At 35.7% G+C, this 19017-nt stretch overlaps 1 long non-coding RNA gene across 2 annotated transcripts in view; it reads right to left on the reverse strand.

The window, feature by feature from the left end:
• Nucleotides 1–2491: 2491 nt before the first annotated feature.
• LOC134808107 (uncharacterized) overlaps nucleotides 2492–19017 on the reverse strand; it is a 27569-nt gene continuing 11043 nt past the window's right edge. For both annotated transcript variants that reach the window (XR_010150340.1, XR_010150339.1), the window contains exons 2-3: nucleotides 4302–4349; nucleotides 2492–3040 (exon numbers count right to left, since the gene is read on the reverse strand). This is a non-coding gene — a long non-coding RNA (uncharacterized LOC134808107). The remainder of the gene's footprint in view (nucleotides 3041–4301; nucleotides 4350–19017) is intronic.

The raw sequence follows: 19017 nt of genomic DNA on the forward strand, positions 1-19017 counted from the left end.
GACTACAGGCACATGCCGCCATGCCCAGCTAATTTTTGTATCTTTAGTAGAAACAAGATTTTGCCACATTGCCCAGGCTGGTCTCCAACTCGTGGGCTGAAGTGATCTGCCCCCCTTGGCCTCCCAGTGTTCTGGGATTACAGGAGTGAGCCACTGTACCCGGCTGATGCAAATGATTTCTATTATTAATATCTTGCAGTTATTCTTCCATCAGATAACCATCAATGTCAAAATAAAGATTATTAGTTACTGAAGGACTGAAAAATCAAAAATCAACTTCATGAGATGCTTTACAAACATGTGTTCTCTTTTAATATTTGACTCAGTAAAAGTTTTTTAAGAAAAGTAAGTTTGTGTTTTTATTTGTGTATACTCTCTAGTGCTTAAATGTATCAGGATAGAACTTTTCTAAACTAGGTCAGTCTTTTTTCTATATCTATGGTTGAATACGTCAGTTAAATAAAGCAATGGTAGATAGCAAACTATGTTATAATTGGCATTTTGGGTACTTGTTGCAATTAATTGCCAAAAAAAGCATATCTCAGCACAATTGATCTCTCATTTTTCCACTCTCATTTATTTCCCTTCACTTTCTTCTTGGCTTCTGCAAAAGCATTTGTTTTTCCTTTTTCTTTCTTCTTTAAAAAAATATATTGGAAGAGATTTATTCTAAGCCAAATATGAGTAACTATGGCCAGTGACACAGCACTCAGGAGGTCCTGAGAACATGTGCCCAAGGTGGCTGGGAGGCAGCTTGCTTTTATACATTTTAGAAAGGCATGAGACATCAATTAACTACACTTGAGAAATACATCAGTTTGATCCAGAAAGGTGGGACAACTCAAAGCAGAGGAAGTGGGGGTGGGAGGGGTTGGGGGTGGCAGGGGGTTTGGGGGATGGGAGGGTATTGGGGTTTGGGGGTTGGTTCCAGGCTATAGGTGAATTTAAACATTTTCTGGTTGATAATTGGTTGAGTTTGTTTGAAGACCTGGGATTGATAGAAAAGGGAATGTTCAGGTTAAGATAAAAGATTGTGGAGACCAAGGTTGTTTTGAAGTCTTACAGTGGCTGCCCTTAGAGACAATAAATGACAAGTGTTTCCTATTCAGATCTTTAAAATGTACTAGACTTTTAGTTAATCTCTTTAGGACTGGGAGGGCCATTTTTTCATATTATAATTTATCTCCTTCATGTCTGTAACAAAGATAGGAATCGCTATAAAGTGCCTTCCCAGTTTCTGCCTAATCACATCCCTGGATTTCCTGGCCCCTGGCTTGGCATATGTTTGGGGTTAGCCTTCTCCCACTGCTAATTTGTATGCCATAAGATGGTTGTTTTGTTCCTCAGTACATTTATGTCAGATATAATTGTTACTGTAGTAAACAACTATTGTGTAAAACAACGATAAGTGAGTGTGAAAGTAAAAAAACAAATCAGAAAATGAAGCAGAATGTAAATAATTGATAAAGACAAGTTCTGAAAAAATGTCAAATTGGATTTAGGAGTCAGACACCTGTAAGAGGTTTATTTCAGGGGCTAAGCATGCTGGTATTTACACACATATTACTTCTTGTGTCTCTTCAATTTATTGGTTCATTTCAAAAAACCAAAGCTAAAAATCATAAAATATTCATTATGTAAAAAAAAACAATGTTCAATGAATCCATACATACATACCGAAGACCTTTGTCGGATAGTTGACAAGTATATTTGCATATATGTTTTCCAAGGTAAAAGAAAATTTTGTGGCTGGGCACGGCAACTCATGCCTGCAATCCCAGCATTTCGGGAGGCCAAGGCCGGTGGATCAGCTGAAGTCAGGCATCCAAGACCAGCCTGGCCAACACGGTGAAACCCCATCTCTACTAAAAATACAAAAAAATAGCTGGGCGTGGTGGCTGGCACCTGTAATCCCAGCTACTTGGGAGGCCGAGGCAGGAGAATTACTTGAACCCGGTAGGCAGAGTTTGCAGTAAGCTGAGATCAAGCCACTGCACTACAGCCTGGGCAACAAGAGTGAAACTCTGTCTCAAAAAAAAAAAAAAAGAAAGAAAATTTGTAGGATATGGAGAAGTAATTCATTTTAGAAGAATTTTTTTTGTAGAATGATTTGTGCTAAAGCAATACATCTCTTTCTATCATATACTGATATCTTGAAAATTTTATAACGTTTCTTGTCACATTCAGTATTTTAAAAGTAGGATTGATTCTAAGTTTTGAGTTTATGGTGCATTTGAATATTAGAGATATTATCTCTTATATATTTCAAAGCTTTGCTGCATTCTAAACTCAGTCCTGCCTTAGCCTTAGTAATGGCAATGAAGTGCGGGGATAGAATGTTCACTATTTTTTATGTGCTGTTAAAATTTCATACCTCCTGTTCTATCTTGAAGTCTTACAGTTTTGGAATGGTGAGTGGGGGAAACAAGCATAAAACTATTACATAATTCATGTAGTTTTCACTGGGCAACAGTATCTATCCTCTGAATGGTGAAATGGCTACTTTTCATTTATTTATTTTTTTCTTTCCTGGGGTAAAACGCTTGAAAACTGCACCACTGGGAAATTGCAGCTATAGTCCATGTTTCAACATAGTCCATGCTTCTTTGAATTGGCCACTTACTGTTTACTCTCATCTCCTTAGCTTTAGCAGTAAAGACCTGTAAGATTTCTTCTATTAGGATCATCTAGCCATTCCAAACATTTCTCTTAGATTTGATTCTTTCAAGACAAATCAACCCAATAAAAATCTCATAAATAACGGTGATCTAGCTACCACATTTGGTGTTCTCATCTGACCAAACCAAATTTTATGTATACATTCAATTCTCAATCCAACCCAGTCTGTTTGCCTAAGCCATTCCAGACAAACTTCCACTTCGAAGGTTTTAAATGCATAAGTCAGATAGCAATCCTTCAGTTGCCCCAGAGGCACATCACGTTCTTTGAATGCTTCATTATAGTCCTCTTCATTTAGCAATCAGTGAGGCAATACACTGGCATCGTGATCCCTTTTTTTAGGAACTCTGTACAAAATTCCCTTTGAAAATATAAATTTTGGAAATGAGTGATTAGCAAAGGGGTTTCATTAACATTATCACAATCTCTTGATATATCTGCTTGATAATGTAGCACCTATTATTTGGGGCCATTAGGACCTTGGCTGAAATTCTGGTAAATGTAAAGAAACCACATTTAACATCCAGTTAATTTAAGTTTTGTTTGTTTGTTTGTTTTGTTTTTGTTTTTGTTTTTGAGGCGTTGTCTTACTCTGTCACCCAGGCTAGAGTGCAGTGGTGTGATCTCGACTCACTGCAACCTGCACCTCCACCTTCTGGGTTCAAGCAATTATCTTCCTCAGCCTGGGATTACAGGAACCCACCACCATGCCCACCTAATTTTGTAATTTTAGTAAAGACGGGGTTTCACCATCTTGGTCAGGCTAGTCTTGAATGCCTGATGTCATGATCCACCTGCCTCAACCTCCCAAAGTGCTGGAATTACAGGCATGAGCCACCTTGCTGGCCTCAATATTGTTTTTAATAATTTCTGCTTTACTTGCAGTTAATCCTATCAGGCCGTCTACCATACCCAGTTGTGTCAGCAAGAAGATCTGTACAATGATAAGTAACACATGGCTCCCAGGGCTAAACATATTCCTAACACTTATATAAACACTTTTTCAGAAATTTGACAATATTTTATAATTAATATCTTATTTTACAATAAAAGATATGGTATCACAATACTCTGAGCAAAGAGTTAATTTGCTTTTCAAATTTCCTAGATAATGAAGTAGTCCTAAAATATTTAACTCAGTATTGGTAATAGTTTCAATTTGAGGAAGTGTTCTGAATAGCCTTTTTAATGGTGATGTCATAAGATTGTGTTACAAACACAGACTTTCATTTAAAGACACTTTATTTTTAATTTTGTTCTAAAAAATAAAATTATATATAAATACACGTGTATCCTAAACTATATATGTATATTATACATATATGTATAATATACATATATGTATATACATACACAGAGAGAGAGAGAGAGAGGAGAGAGAAACAGAGACAAAGAGAGCCATAAATCCTGAATTTGTTGTTGTCAGTGGTGTTTGATAGCATCACTTTGTAACTCAATAGGATGTATCTGCACAAAGCTAAAATTAATTTATTTTTGCCACACAAGGCAAGTGTATCCTGTTGATGTCTATAGAGAAAATAAATCACCCTCTAAAGAACTGTTTATAAATAAATAATTGATATCTGAAAATTCAGAAAAAGTACCACTATCATTTTACTTACCATATTGCATTGAAATTATATGTTTATGCTTCTCTTGCTTCTACCTCTCTGTGAATTCAAGGTTAGAAAAGGAGAAATTTTTATCTTAGCATTCCCAGGACCAATCACAATATCTAATACTTAGAGCATGCAATAAATGTTGGTTGAACTGAAATAAATCTGATATAAAAACAAATAATGCTTTAGGGAAGTGATTTTTCATTTGAGATTATTTTCTCAGAAAAATTAATATGACCAGGTTGTCATCCTATGCAAACATTAGTATGCCTTATTGATTTTTCACTAAGTTATATAGCTTATATTATAAGACTTTTTTATGGGTGTCTCTACCTATAGATTCCAGGCACTAACAAACCTGTAGAAATTCATAAATTTAATGCATTTTATCAAGTTCATTAATATAGCATGAACATTTTTCAACTGGCTTCACAAATCATTTATTGTTAAATGTTATTCTTATACCTGTATTAGAGAGAAAAAAGCCAGAGGTAGCAAGGTGATATACAGATCAACTGGAAATCCACAAGTTTTGGTTTGGAACTCTTTGGAAAATTGAATAAAGAGTCACACCTTGCTCAAAACTGAATTAGTAAAAGCGATGTACATATCAATAAACAAACTTCTCTAATAAAAAAAGCATTAAAAATATAGTCAGCATATATTTTTCTGGAATATAAAATTGAGGAACTAGAATAATTCAACTTGAATAAGTGTAACTAATTCATTTTCTGCAAAATATTACCCAGAGTTTGAGTATTTTTCTATTTATTCTATTGGAAAAAAATGATATACCACTGTACTGGAAATATTCAGAAAAGTTTGTCTATTTTTTAAAATTGTACTTATTATACCTTTATAACCGTGAGATAATATATTTATTATTTGAATGAGAAATAAATGTTTATGATTTATACAAAAATGCCTGACACAGACTACTATGCCCACAAAAGTTGAATGGTTGTTTTTTGCTTATATATACCTATACAGGTTAATAGATATATCTTTACTTCTTTTTTCTTTTTTTTTGAGACGGAGTCTCACTCTGCAGCCCAGGTTGGAGTGCAGTGACGTGATCTCGGCTCACTGCAACTCCGCCTCCCAAGTTCACGCTATCCTCCTACCTCAGCCTCCTGAATAGCTGGGACTACAGGTGCCCGCCACCATGCCCGTCTTATTTTTTGTATTTTTAGTAGCGATGGGGTTTCACCGTGTTAGCCAGGATGGTCTCAATCTCCTGAGATTGTGATCCGCCTGCCTCAGCCTCCCAAAGTGCTGGGATTATAGGCGCGAGCCACCGCACCCGGCCAATATATCTTTACTTCTTATAAGAAATGAGTAACTTTATTAATTCTACCAACAGATAACATTCTTCCTCTCAGAGAGTAATATGCAATCATTTCCTAACCTTATTTTATTGCGCTATATTTTAAATATAATAAACGTGTCAAAAATGTGGTTTCGTACTTCTTATTAATTGATATATTTACCTAATTACACTAAATCTAGAAAATACTATTGTGCTTATTCAAACTTCTCTTCTCTTCTTCAGAGGCAAACCTGTATAATTTCTTTGGTTTGTTTGTTTTAAGACGTAGTCTTACTCTGTTACCCAGCCTAGAGTGCAGTGGTACAATGTGAGGTCACTGCAACCTCCGCCTCCCGGGTTCAAGCGATTCTCCGGCTTCAGCATCCCAAATAACTCGGATTAAACCCTTATAATTTCTATCATGATTGATTAATTTTGTTCATCTTCAAATTCCAATAAGGAGAATTCCTACAGGATGTGTGTGTGAGTGTGTATCTGGTTTATTTTCTTTAGCATAAATATTTGAGATTTAGCCAAATATTTGTGTGTATCATTTGTTTATTTTTCCTCATATTTCTGAGTTGCCTATGTATTTGTCAGAGTTTGCTTATTCATTAGTCTGTTAGTGAATATTCAGATTGCTTTCAGAATTAGCTTTTACAAATAAAGGACTTAGGTGCATTCTCAAACAGGTTTTTGTGTAAATATATGCTTTTATTTTTGTTGGATAAATTTCTAGAATTGAAATTGCTGTGCTATAGGGTAGATGTATGTTGGCCTTATTAAGAAGCGAATTATTTTTCAAAGCTGTTGTTCCGCTTTTTTTTTTTTTTTTTTGAGACACAGTCTCGCGCTGTCGCCCGGGCTGGAGTGCACTGGCGTGATCTGGGCTCACCGCAAGCTCCACTTCTCAGGTTCATGTCATTCTCCTGCCTCAGCTTCCTGATTAGTTGGGACTACAGGCGCCCGCCACCACACCCGGCTAATTTTTTTTTTTTTTTTTGTATTTTTAGTAGAGACGGGGTTTCACCGTGTTAGCCAGGATAGTCTCGATCTCATGACACCGTGATCCGCCCGCCTCGGCCCCCCAAAGGGCTGGGATTACAGGCATGAGCCACCGAGCCCAGCCGGTTGTTCTATTTTACACTCTCACAAGAAATAGACACGACTTCTAGTTTCCCCACATATTTGCCAATATTAGTATTATCATTTTAAATGGTAGTCTTTCCAGTTTCAATGCCTTTTGGTTGCATTTCCCCTTATATAATAACATTGAGCATCTTTTCACATTCCTATAAGTCACTTGTATCTCTTGTTTTGTGAAATACCTGTTCAAGATTCTTATAACTATTTAATGGATCTCAGGAGTACTCTGTGCTTTTTGAACATGCAATTTTTTTCTCATACATATATGGAATAATTTATCACAGTCTATGGCTTAAAATTGTAATTTCTTACATTTTGCAGTTTTATTAGGATACATTTTTAATTAATATCTACAATTTATCAATTTTTACTCTTATGATAGTGCTTTCTCTGTTCAGAAATATTTTTCCTATTATAATAGCTCGCAGATATTGTTTAATTTTTTTCTTTTAAAAGCTTTCTGAATTCTGCTTTTTCATTTTTATGCCTACATTAAAAATATTGGATTAGTTTTGTGTATACAAAGGACTGATGCATGTATTTTTTTAATATGAGAATGCATTTATTTCAAAAGCCTTTGTTAAAGACTTACTTTCCCCACAGAATTATCTACATGCCCTTATAAACATTTAATTTACTGCATAGGTGGAGGTCTAATTTTGAACCCTTCTTTATCCTTATTATTTTTGTGTTATGATGCTTTGATACTGCAGCTTTCTTAGATGTCTGAAAATTGGCTCTATTTTTTTCTCAAAATTCTAGGTCCTATGAATTTTCCAAACAAATTTTGGAAACAGTTTGTGAATTTCTCTCAAAATGTTTGCCACAATTTACTACAGAGTTGTAGTAAATAGATATAGAATTCATTGTAGTCAATAAATTACAAACTATAGATTGCATTCATGCTTTTTTTTTTTTTTTTTTTTTTTTTTTTTTTTTTTTTTTTTTTTTTTTGAGACAGAATCTCACCTTGTCACCCAGGTTGGAGTGCAGTGGCACAATCTCGGCTCACTGCAACCTCAGCCTCCCAGATTCAAGCAATTATCCTGCCTCAGCCTCCTGAGTAGCTGGGACTACAGGCCCATGCCACCATGCCTGGCTAATTTTTTTGTATTTTTTTTTTTAGTAGAGACAGGGTTTTATCGTGTTAGCCAGTATAGTCTTGATCTCCCGACCTTGTGATCCGCCCACCTTGGCCTCCCAAAGTGCTGGAATTACAGACATGAGCAACCGTGCCCAGCCCCTACTGCATTGATTCTAAAGATTAACTTCCAGAGAATTCACATCAAACAATGTTGCATCTTCAAATCTATGAACATGGTAGATCTTTACATTTATTTAGGTCTTCTGTAATGTTTCTCTACAAGAAATTTTAAAAAGTTTTAGTGTGAAAGATTTTTAAAGGTTTCACTTAAATTATTCTTAACTATTTTTATACCATTAAAATTTTACTTTTAAATGTATTCTCAATTGTTTATTTCTAGTATTTAGAAATTCCATTAATTTTACATATTGTATTTTGTGTATTGACCTTGCATTCTACACATTCTGCACCATTATTGAATTTGATTCTTATTATTCACAGCTTTTTAAATAAATATATTAGGATTTTCTTCATATACAATATACATATATATGTCCTGTGAATAAAAATATTTTTTCTTTTCACTTTTCAATTTTTATGCTTTTCATTTCTTGACCCCATGCAAGTCCGAAATCCAGAGGGGCAGCCAAATCTTAAAGCTCCAAAATGATCTCCTTTGACTCCATGTCTCACATCCTGATCATGCAGATGCAAGAGGTGGGTTCCCATGGTATTGGGCAGCTCTGCCCCTGTGGCTTTGCGGGATACAGCCTGCCTTCTGGCTGCTTTTGTGGGCTGGTGTTGAGTGTCTGTGGCTTTCCCAGGCACATGGTGTTGTTCGTGGATCTAACATTCTGAGGTCTGGAGGATGGTGGCCCTCTTCCCACAGGTCCACCAGGCGGTGCCCCAGTAGGGACTCTGTGTGGGGGCTCCCACCCAACATTTCCCTTCCTCACTGCCCTAGCAGAGGTTGTCAATGAGGGCCCCATCCCTGCAGCAAACTTTTGCATGGGCATCCAGGTGTTTCCATATATCTTCTGAAATCTAAGCAGATGTTCCCAAACCTCAATTCTTGATTTCTGTGCATCCACAGGCTCAACACCACGTGGAAGCTGCCAAGGCTTGGGGCTTCCACCCTATGAAGCAACAGCTCAAGCTGTACTTTGGTCCCTTTTAGTCACAGCTGGAGTGGCTGGGATGCAGGGCACCAACACCCTACACTGCATACAGCATGGGGACCCTGGGCCCAGCAAAACCATTTTCTTCTAAGCCTCTGAGACTGATGGGAAGGGCTGCTGTGAAGACTTCTGACATGCCCAGGAGACATTTTCACCATTGTCTTGGGGATTGACATTCAGTTCCTCGTTACTTATGCAAATTTCTGCAGCCAGCTTAAATTTCTCCTCAGAAAATGGGTTTTTCTCTTCTATCACATTGTCAGGCTGCAAATTTTCTGAACCTTTATGCTCTGCTTGCCTTATAAACTGAATGCCTTTAAAAGTACCCAAGTCACTTCTTCAATGCTTTGCTGTTTAGAAATTTCTTCTGTCAGATACCCTAATTCATCTGTCAAGTTCTAAGTTTCACTAATCTTTAGGGCACAGGCAAAATGCTGCCAGTCTCTGCTAAAACATAACAAGAGTCAACTTTGCTCTAGTTTCTAACAAGTTCCTCAACTCCATCTGAGACCACATCAGCCTGGATCTCATTGTTCACATCATTATCAGCGTTTTGGTCAAAGCCATTCAAAACGTCTCTAGGAAGTTCCAAACTTTCCTGCATTTTCCTGTCTTCTGCTGAGCCCTTCAAACTGTTCCAACCCCTGCCTGTTACACAGTTCCAAAATTGCTTCTGCATTTTCAGGTATCTTTTCAGCAGCATCCCACTCTACTGATACCAGTTTACTGTATTAGTCTGTTTTAATGCTGCTGATAAAGACATACCCAAGACTGGGCAATTGACAGAAGAAAAAAGGTTTAATTGGACTTACAGTTTCATGTAGCTGGGGAAGCCTCACAATCATGGTGGAAGGCAAAGAGGAGCAAGTCATATCTTACATGGATGGCAGCAGGCAAAGAGAGCTTGTGCAGGAAAACTCCCCCTTATAATAACCATCAGACCTCATGAGACTTATTCACTATCAGGAAAAGAGCACAGGAAAAGCCTACCTCCATGATTCAATTACATCCCACCAGGTTCCTCCCACAACGTATGGGAATTCAAGGTGAGATTTGGGTGGGGACACAGCCAAACCACATCAATGAAGCTCTCTGTTGTATATGTAAATGCTGATAATGTTTTTTTGTTTTGTTTTTGAGATAGAGAAGGAGATCTTAGAGACAAAAAAGGGGAAGCTCCATTAAAATTGGTAAAGGAAGAAACATAATATGAAAGGAGGGAAATAATGAGGTAAAAGATGCAGAGACTGTTTTCCAGTAAGAATGAACTTCACTTTGGAATAACAAAGCAGTGCTTGCTTGGCAAGGTGAGTCTTAGAATCTGACTAACATCAACAGGGCAGAGTCTCAGGTAATTAACAAAACCAGGAAGGAACAGGGAGCAGCAATGCTAAAGCACAAGAAACCAGGTTACTTTGTCCTACTTCGTAGTTGTTATTTTCCTAATCATTGGAGATAAGCTATGATTAACAGAAAAACTACCCATGTAAAATATTGTCACCTAACTTTTAAAAAAACAAGAAAGAAGATACAAAACCTAGCAAACAGAATAAGTAATTTCAGAGAATCAGAATTAAGACAAGAAACAAATGTAATTACAGTTAAGTGTAATTCATATCTTCAGAGACATGCAAGAAGAAGTTGCATTTTAGAAAATACTGATAATAGCTCTTGGATTAAAAACTCAACAGATGTTCTGAAGAGAACAATAGACATAGTTAAATATAGATCTAGCAAGTCTGAAGTTTAAAAGTTGAATAATTTTCTCTGAATCCAATGGCTAGGAAAAAATGAAGAAAGGTAAAGGGAGGTAAAGTGAAGATAAAGAATTGTTGATGTAAAGTTGTTTAAAATGCTAGAAAAAAAGGAAAGTAAACATAAAGATGGAAATAATTAAAGAACTAATTTAAATATTTTTTAGAACTAGAAATACTGTAGACTTGAGATTTAAAGTTTTCATAGAAGTATCAACTTATATTAATGGAGAAATTCTACTGATAGACATCTCTTGGAGAAGAAATGGGATACTAATGATTAGGACAGAATCATAAAGACTTCCAGAGTAGGAGGATAGAAAGGTAATTTTCAATGGAATAAGAAGTAGATAGAAAAGAAAATTTATTCTTAAACATGTAGATGTTGTTAATAACTGGGACAAGACCATCAATGTCTGAAGAAATAAATGTTTTTACAAATAGTGTCCTATAAGTACCCAAATACACATTTAATTTTGTGGACAAAGCAAAGACAATTGTGCATATCTCCCAATTCCCCAGCATTTAAAAATCCAAAAATAAAATAATAAAATTAACAAACAGATTTTTAGAATTATATCTGGCAGGAGTTTGGATCAGTCATAGAGTGCAATAGCATACTTGAAAATAAGGACAATATGGCCATTTTAATGATATTGATTCTTCCTATCCATGAGCATAGAATGTTTTTTCATTTGTTTCATCCTCTCTGATATCTTTGGTGTTTTTAGTTCTTACAGAGATCTTTCACCTCACTAGTTAGCTGTATTCCTAGGTATTTGATTCTTTTTGCAGCAATTGTGAATCAGATTGCATTCCTGATTTGGCTGTCCGCTTGACTCTTGTTGGTGTATGGGAATGCGAGTAATTTTTGTATGTTCTTTTTGTATCCTGAGACTCTGCCAAAAGTGTTTTTCATCTTAAGGAGCTTTCGGGCCTTAAGCTTTTGGGCCTATAAAGTTTTCTACATACAGGATCATGTAATCTACAGACAGGGATAGTTTGACGTCCTTTCTTCCTATTTGGGAACCCTTTATTTCTTTCTCTTGCCTAACTGTTTTGGCAAGGACTTCCAATACTATGTTGAACAGGAGTGGTGAGAGAGGGCATCCTTGTCTTGTGCACAAAATACACTAAAATAAAATTGCTTAAAACTAGTGATAAAGAAAAATTCTCAAAGCAGCCAATGACAAAAACATGGTTTGCACAGAGGAACAAAAAATGCCAGCAAACATTTTATTGGAAACAAAGAAAATTAGAAGATAACGAAGCAACATCTTTAAAGTACTGGAAGATAAGCATTGTCAGCTGGAAATTGTAGACTCAGAGAAACTATCTTTCAAGATGTAGGTGAAATAAAGATTTTGTTCAGGCACTTAGAACCTGAAAGAAATCATCACCAGTAAAACAACACTATAAAAAATGTTAAAGAAAATGTTTCAGGCAGAAGTAAAATAATATCAAAAGGAAATTTGGATCTACATAGAAGAATGAAAAGCACTGGAAATGGTATCAACATGGTTAAATATATAAGATCCTTTTATTTCTGTTTGAATTCAATTGATTGTTTAAACAAGGGGTCAGCAAGCTATAGCTTCATGGGTGGACTGCCTGTTTATGTGAACAAATTTTTACTGAGACACATTCATGCTCATTTGTTTATGTATTATCAATGGATGCTATAGAATTACAAAAGTGGAATTAAGTAGTTGTAACAGAGCCTAATGGCACACAAGCCTAAAATATTTAGCTTTTAAGGAAAGCATTTCTGGTTCTGGTGGCTCATGCCTGTAATCCCAGCATTTTGGGAGGCTGAGGTGGGCGGATCACGAGGTCAGGAAATTGAGACCATCCTGGGCAACATGATGAAACCCCGTATCTACTAAAAATACAAACATTAGCTGGGTGTGGTGGCATGTGCCTGTAATCCCAGCTACTCGGGAGGCTGAGGCAGGACAATCGCTTGAACCCGGGAGGCAGAGGTTGCAGTGAGCTGAGATGGCACTACTGCACTGCAGCCTGGTACAAAGCTAGACTCTCTCTCAAAAAAAAAAAAAAAAAAAAAAAAAGAGAGAGAGAGAAGAAAACAACATTATTAACCTCTAATTTAAGCAAGAATAATAACAATTTATAATGAGTTTACAACATATATAAAAATAAATTACATGACAATAACAGAACAACAGTTAGGATAAAATAATGAAAATGTTACTTCATGATACTGTATGTAAAGTAGTATATTATAATTTGAAGGTAGAATGTGATGAGTTAAACATGTATACTACAAACTCAAAAGCAACCATTAAAATTAACAATATAGAAAGTTTTAATTCTCAAGTAAAAAAGGAGATAAGATGAAACCATAAAATATATTTAATTCATAGAAAAGAAGGCAAACAAGAGGGAAAATAAGCAAAAAACAGATGGGATGGTAGGGGAAGCAAAATTTTATTACCATCTTCTTAGTTTTTTTTTTTCCTCTGCTAAGCCTGAGAATTAAATTGATATAAGACAGATCAACAGGAAAATGCATACAAATTTATTTAATACATGTATTATGTGGCATGAGAGATTCCTTAAGGAAGGAAGACTCCATGACATAATCACTTATGTTCTGAAGTAGACACAGAGTAGTAAATTGTGAAATATGACAAGACAAAGGAGCTGGAACTAGTGTAGTTAATTGGGTGAAGAGGTGATTAACAGGATAAGGGTTGGTTTAACAAGGTCTGTTTGTACAGGTTTCCCTTGCCTCAACTTCTCATCCTGGGTGATGAGACTGTTACTTTCCTTCTTGTATAAAGAGGGCAACTTTCATGTAGAAATTTTACCTCCTACTTTTAAGAAAAAGGAAAATCAGAGTGCTTTAAAGGAAAATCAGAGTATTTTTCTTGCATCTGCTATTTTTCAAGTGTCTTTAACTCAAAAAAATCAATATGCCAAAGTGGCATGTTTGGGGATATCTGGTTCTGAATTCCTTCAGGAAAGATAGAAAGCAAAAGCAAAATAATAGGTTTAAAACTAAAAATATCCAGGTGCGGTGGCTCACGCCTATAATCCCAGCACTTTGGGAGACTGAGGTGGGCAGATCATGAGGTCAGGAGTTCGAGACCAGCCTGGCCAACATAGTGAAACCCTGTCTCTACTAAAAATACAAAAAATTAGCCAGGCATGGTGGCGGGCACCTGTAATGCCAGCTACTCAGAAGGCTGAGGCAGGAGAATGGCTTGAACCCAGGAGGCAGAGGTTGCAGTGAGCCAAGATCATCGCATTGCACTCCAGCCTGGGCAACAGAGCCAGACTCTGTCTCAAAAAAAAAAAAAAAGAAAAAAGAAAAAATATATATATATGTGCACACATAACCACATTACATATAAATGGTCTAAATATACCAATTTAAAAGCAGATTGGATCAATAAAACAAGATCTAAGTTATTACTGTCTGGAAGAAATTCAAGAATATCCTAATAAAACATATCTATGTAAAAACAATAGCTGGCATCACACTTAAAGAAGAAAAATCAGTTTATTTCCCCCTATTTCAGGAACAAGATGAGTCCATTAACTCTTAGCACTTTGTTTTAACATTCCACTAGACATTCTACCAAGTAAAATAGACAAAAAACATAAACAAAAGAATTACAGACGGGAAAGGAAAATGTAGATTGGTTTTATTTATAGACGGCATGTCTATGTAGAAAGTCCACTGAAATCTACAAAAACACTGCTGGCTATAATAAGTGAGTTAGCAACATAAAAAAGAAAAAAAGCAACATATTAAACTAATATTTCCATATACCAGCAATGAACAATAAAAAATTAAAATAAAAGTACTATTAATAATATCATGAAAAATGTAGAAGAATTAGGAATTAATCTATCAAATGATGTGAGAGTCTGGTACACTAAAACTCAAACCACTGCAGAAAGTTAAAGAAGACTTAAATAAATGGAAAGACGTAATATGAATATGGGTTAGAAAATTCACATGGTAAAATGTGATTATCCCTAAATATAGATTCAATACAATCCCAATTAAAATATTATTAGGCATTGTTTTATAGGAATTTACACACTAATTTTAAAACTTCAGTAGAAATGCAAAGAGTCTAAAATAGCCAAAATAATTCTTAAAAATAAGAATATTTTTGAAGGATTAGCACAATCTAATACCAAAGCTTATAAGGCTACAGTAATGAAAATAGTGTGATATTGGCATAAAGATAGACAGAAATGTCATTGGAAGATAATAGAAAATTCAGAACTATATGTACAGAATTTTGGTAAATTGGTGTTCTCCAAAGATACAAAGGTAATTCAGTAAATAAAAGATAGCCCTTCAACAAATTCTGCTGGAACAATTAGATACTCATATGCAAAAAGTAGAACTTTAACACGTAACTCATGATACAAAAATTAATTTAGTACAGATCATATGCCTAAATGTAAAATGTAAAAACAAAGTGAAAAAAAAAGGAAGAAAAATTACGTATAGGAGAAAATATAGAAAAGTCTTTGACCTCAACACTACTTAGACATGACACAAACACCATGTTTCATCAAAGTAGAAATTGACAACTTGAGTTCATCAAAATGTAACACATATGTTCCTCAGGAAACACTGTAAAACAAATAGAAATATAAGACACTACTGAGAACAATATTTGCAAAATATATGTCGGGCAAAAAAGTTGTGTCCAGAAAATATAAGAACTCTCAAAACTTGATAATAAATCTAGCAACTCTAATAAAAGTAGGCAAATGACTTAAATGAATACTTCTTCCCTAAAGAACATATGTAGATAGAAAGTAAACACATGGAAAGATCCTCAATATCATTAGTCATTAGGGAATTAATCTGTGTCTGTCAAAAATGGGTTGGGTACAGTTGCTCAAGCCTGTAATCCCAGCACTTTGGAAGGTCAAGGCAGCAGGGTTTCTTGACCCCAGGAGTTAGAGAGCAGCCTGGGCAACATAGTGAGATCCTGTCTCTACAAAAAAGAAAAAGACATGGCATGGTGTCTCTATTTAGCTAGGCATGGTGGCACATGCCTGTAGTACCAGCTACTCGGAAGCTGAGGTGGGAGAATCACTTGAGCCCAGGAGGTGGAGCCTGCAGTGAACTATGGTTGTGCCAATGCACTCCAGCCTGTGTGACAGAGCAAGAACCTATCTCAAAAAAGAAAAAAAGAGGCCAGGCGCAGTGGCTGACACCTGTAATCACAGCACTCTGGGAGGTCAAGGTGGGTGGATCACCTGAGGTCAAGAGATCGAGACCAGCCTGACCAACATGGTGAAACCCCATCTCTACTAAAAATACAAAAATTAGCTGGGCATGGTGATGCGTGCCTATATCCCAGCTACTTGGGAGGCTGAGGCAGGAGAACTGTTTGAACCTGGGAGGTGTAGATTGCAGTGAGCCGAGATTGTGCCATTGCACTCCAGCCTGAGCAACAAGAGTGAAACTTCATCTCAAAAAAAAAAAAAAGAAAGAAAGAAAAAAGAATGGCTAAAGTTAAAAAGGCTGGCCATGCCAAGTGTTGGCAAAACTATAGAGGAAAACCAACATACATGCACTGCTAATGGTAATGGAAATTAGTACAATGACTCTGGAAAAAGGCTTGTCAGTTTTTAAAATATTTTGAGGTATGCACCTATCATATGACTGCCAATCAATTTGTAGGGAAATGAAAGTATATGTACATAAAAAACTTGTACCAAAACATTCACAGCACTTTTTTATGGGAGAGAGGGGCTAATAGTGAAGAGCATGTAACAATCAAATATTCATTAACAGATAAATGAATAAGCAAGCTTTGATATATCCATATTTTGAAATACTACAAGCAATAAATGAAACTTTCATCCATACTATAAATAGATTAATCTCAATAAATATGCTAATTAATAGAAGCCAGATCAAAAGAGAACAATATGATATCATTTATATAAAAAAAGGCATTAGAGCCTAGTAGTTAAGAGTGCAGCTTCTGGAAGCAAAATCCTTAGTATGATGTTTTGGCTCATTGTCTGCAGCATTTATTTTATGTGCTCTCTTGAGGTTTTTACAGAAACAATATGCCTCAGTTTACTCATCTATATAATGACTATATTGATAGTCATCTACTTTATAAAATATGGTATTTTACAATGTAATACTTTATTATATATTTGATATATATTTTAAAATGTCTTTATTATATTTTATAAAGTATAAATAATATAAAATAATGTGTATAGTTGCTGACTTATAAAAATAAAGATTAAATGAACAAAAATATGTGAAGCACTAGTTTACTACCTAGAAAATGGTACATTCTAAATATTTTCATGATTGTAATAAATAAATAAATGTATCCTTATAACGTGATTTTATTAATAATAAACAAAAATTTATTTTTAGAATAATGAATATAATTATTTTTATTTTTAGAATAATAATAGTATTATTATTCATTCTTATATACCTTTGAAAAATCATAGGGTAAGATGATTGAAATTCTGTGTATAGCATCTCAGCAGATGAGATCTATAAGAAAGAACCATTGCACACCCATTTACTTAAATCAGTTATAGTTTAAGTTGTTTGAAAAAAGTCATTTATTGGAATCACCACATGACATCAATCAAGAGCAAAGTGTGTAGAATACTGTCAAGTTTTTCTCCAAGAATTTATTTGTTTTCAATTTGCAACTCACTGAAGCATTGAACATTTTATGAGCTCTACAACTAACAATGCCTGGGAATTTAAATATTTTCCATGGAATATGATTACTTCAAATGAAAAAAAAGGAGCAGATATGATAATGAATAATTTACCATGCGTATATGGTACAAAGTAGAATCTTTAAAAATAAAGACACAAACAGCAACAACCACAAAAACCTCAATTGTTTCTGCTTTTGTTCTATTTTTAGTGAACTTAAAATTTTAAGAGAAACTCTTTCTCCTTGTTTTTAACACGTGTAGAGAGAGGTATGGAATATTATAAAGCTTTTTATCTGACTTGGCCTGAGTCTTAGTAGATGAAGACTCATCGAGTTTAGTAGGCCGAATAGTTTTTTCTAAAAGATATGTGACGCGTTAATCCTTGGAATCTTTGAATATTATGACACATTAAACAGTGAATATTACCTTATATGGCAATGCTTGTGATTAAGTTAAGGACTTTAAGGGAAGGGGCTTATTCTGAAATATACTCACGGGTCTTTAATTCAATGACAAATGTTCTTCTTCTTTTTTTTTTTTTTTTTTTTTTTTGAGATGGAGTCTTGTTCTTTCGCCCAGGCTGGAGAAGTGCAGTGGTGAGATCTCTGCTCACTGCAACCTCTGCCTCCCGGGTTCAAGCAATTCTCCTGCCTCAGCCTCCTGAGGAGTGGGATTACAAGCGCCTGCCATCATGCCCAGATAATTTTTGTACTTTTATTAGAGGAAGGGTTTCACCATGTTAGCCAGGCTGGTCTCAAACTCCTGACCTCAAGTTATTCGACCTCCTCGGCCTCCCAAATTGCTGGGATTACAGGCATGAGCCACTGTGCCTGGCCTGACAAATGTTTTTTTAAGAGTGAGTCAGAGGGAGACTTGACACACAGAAGAGGAGGCAATGTGACCAGGGAGCAGAGATTGGAGTGGTGCAGCCCCCAGAAGCTGGGGAAAAGGAATGCTGGCATGAGTAAAGGAATGCTGACAGCCCCCAGAAGCTGGAAGATCTACAGAATGGATTCTCTCTAGGGACCTCAGAGCGAGTGTGGCCCCACTGTATTTAGGACTTCTAGCCTCTAGAACTGTTTTAGAATACATTGCTGTTGTTGAAGTCATTTAGTTTGTGTCAATTTGTTGTGATAGCCTAGGGAACTAATATAATGAAGCATGGAGAGAGAGAGAGAGAGAGGATAAAAGGTGAAAATCATGTGCCAAAACTAAAGAAAAGAGATGCTGACATTTGTGATTAAATAGAATAATTGCACTATTTAAGATTAATCACTTGAGCCTGGGAGGTGGAGGCTGCAGTGAGTCATCATGGTGCCACTGCATTCCAGCCTGCATGACAGAGAGAGACTCTGTCTTAGGAAAAAAAAAAAAAAGATTAAGGTGGTCCAGAATGCATCCAAGGATAAAATGCAAAGATGATCTTGCCCCATGTATATTTTAGCATACTACTTAGGTACTATTTATTTTTTAATTATCTCCTTTTTACATTTTGACAATTTTACCCCAGTGGTCAAGCCTTGTATTAGAAAAGACAGAA

This window comes from Pan troglodytes, chromosome 14, assembly GCF_028858775.2.
Source record: "Pan troglodytes isolate AG18354 chromosome 14, NHGRI_mPanTro3-v2.0_pri, whole genome shotgun sequence".
In the NCBI taxonomy this organism is placed as follows: domain Eukaryota; kingdom Metazoa; phylum Chordata; class Mammalia; order Primates; family Hominidae; genus Pan; species Pan troglodytes.